A 2,741-nucleotide genomic window follows, 5' to 3' on the forward strand; every position below is an offset into this window, starting at 1 on the left:
AATTCCCCTTGTTTTCTTGGCAATTGTTGAGCATAATCATTTGAATTTTCTTGGGAAATAATCTTAAATATTTTAGATATGTCTTATTTGGATGGCATCACTCTAAATATATGTTTACATGTCATGGAGAGTGTATACCAATAATATTACAAGAAAATAAATTAGCAAAGTGGTCTACTCAATATTCAAACTTTCACCACCTGACTAAACTATTATGAGTTATGTCATAAATGCCTTTGTCTCCTGATATTTTTAACATACTTAATATCTATAATTTTTAACATCCTTAATATCTATAATAAATTTAATAGAAATAACAATTAGTACTAGTTGAACTATGCATTTTCAGTGTCATTTCCATTATCTCTTTGACAATATTGACTGATTTCACTAATTGGATAATTAATTAACTGCCCAGAGAAGTACTATATAGCCTATATTATGATTATAAAATTCCATTATTGTAGGGAGCTTGTAAATCATTTTGCTTCATGCTTCATTTTTTAAAATAAAGAATGGGCTAAGAGATTTTCTTTCAGGCTTATATATAGCCAGTTATATAACTTGATGGTACGTAGTTGTTAAGTACCTTCAAGTCAGAACTCACTCATAGTGACCCTCCAGCAGATTTTGAGAGGCAGTAATTTGCATAAGACTTGATGGACCATCTTCCTACCATGAAGTAGATGATGAATTCTAACCATGTATATGTCTCTGGGTTGGCATCTCAATCCCTTAACACTAAGGAACCAGACCTATTTAATCACTACTGTTGTTGTTTTTGCTATGTACCACCAAGTCACCTGTGACTCACAGTAGCTCTGAACTTTGCCTTGTCCTGAACCAGGTTCACTGACACACTTATCACCATTATCCCAATTAATGTGTCAATCTGTCTTATCTGAGGTCTTTCTTTCCTGTACTGTCCTTCCACCCTTCTAACATGATGCCATTCTCCAAGGACTGACCTTCCTGGCCACATGCCCAAAGTATGTGAGATGGAGCTTTAAAATCCTTGGCCCCAAGGAGAAACTTTTTTTCACCCTCTCTCGGACAGAACTGTTTATTCTCTAGTTGGTCCATGATATGTTCAATATTCTTCTCCAGCACCGCAACTCAAAGAAAGGCATCCCTTCTTTTTCTGTCATCCTTAGTTATTGTCAAACCTTTTGATGCATAGCAAGCAACTACAAAGACTATGGCCTAGATCAGGTGTACCCTAGTCCCTAGACTGACATGATAACTCTTTAGCATTTTTAAAACATCCTGGACAACAGATTTCCCCAATGCAATTTATCTAATTACTAGAATATGCATAATATGAATTAGATTTTATTTCTTTTAACCCCCAACTCTCTATGTTTTCAATGTGAACTCTAATAAAAAAGAACATTTTTAACTTTATACTTTTGAAACAGGCAAGCTGTGAAAAGAAAAAAATGTAATAAACATTTCTTGATGATAGTGGTGATTATATTTGGTAATTGTGCATATTTTCTGGTATGATAATCTTAAGAATATTTTAAGTAACTGTACAGGAATTTTATAATTATTTATGTCCTTGAAAATGTTATTATATCTTCATTTATACAAACATTATAAAACTCTGTTCTTATATTCAGGTGTGTAGAATATTTTTTCTAAATTTTATTTTTAGAACTAATTAACTTATGATCTAAACACTGACTGCCTTTGCATACTCAAGGAAAACACTTCTAAATAAGCTATTATTTTCTGCTTTTGGATATGACCTATCTGCTAACAGTTATGATATCCCTTCTTCCATATAATATTCTAACTCTGCCTGAATCTGACAGTTCCTTTTCTTTGGACTGCTGTAACAATGTTTTATTTATGTTCAGCAGAATATTACTTATAATATTAACAATATTGTTCAATGCTATTTGCTTGATCATCTCTCAATGACTGGGGTAATGGAAGTAGGTTTGTCAAAGACAGTAAGATTGGCATAGGATAGAGCAGGGTTTAGGGTTGTTGTACATAGGGTTGTTATGAGTCACAGGTGACTCGATGACACATAATGACAACAACAATAAAAAGTAATTTTACTTAGTTGACCACATCAAATTGTTGCTAACATTGAGAAGAATGGAAATTCCCAAATACTTGATTGTGCTCATGTGAAACCTGGACTGGGAACCCATTAAGGGAGACTGCATGGATAAAAATCAAGAAAGCAATATATCTGAGATGTATCCTTTCTCCATCCCATTTCAATCTATATGCTGAACAGAACATTTGCAAGGCTGAACTTTATGAAGATAAGTGTGGCATCAGGATTGGAGCAAGACACATCTACAACTTACATATAAGCAGATGATGCCATCTTGACATCAAAACTGAGGAAGAACTTGAAGTGTGTGCAGCATGAGATCAATGACTCAGACTTCAATATGAATTGCATCTCAGTATCAAGAATAGATTGTCACCAATAGGCAGTATCATGACTGCTGCTGTTGTTGCTGTTAGGTTCTGGCTAACTGAGTATGATTCAGAGTGACCCTATGAATGACAGATCTGAAATCTGTCCTAGCTTTTGCCATCTTCATCATTTCTGATACATGTGAGCCTATTGCTGCAGTCACCGTGTCAATACATCTTGGTGGGAGTCTTACTTTCTTTTGCTGACTCTCCACTCTTCTAAGCATGATATCTGTTTCCAAGGAAAAATCTCTTCTATTAATGTGTGCAAAGTGTGAGAGATGAAGCTTTGCCATCAT

Source organism: Elephantulus edwardii, unplaced genomic scaffold (genome assembly GCF_000299155.1).
Source record: "Elephantulus edwardii isolate Elephantulus edwardi_28Jun2011 unplaced genomic scaffold, EleEdw1.0 scaffold00023, whole genome shotgun sequence".
Lineage (NCBI taxonomy): Eukaryota > Metazoa > Chordata > Mammalia > Macroscelidea > Macroscelididae > Elephantulus > Elephantulus edwardii.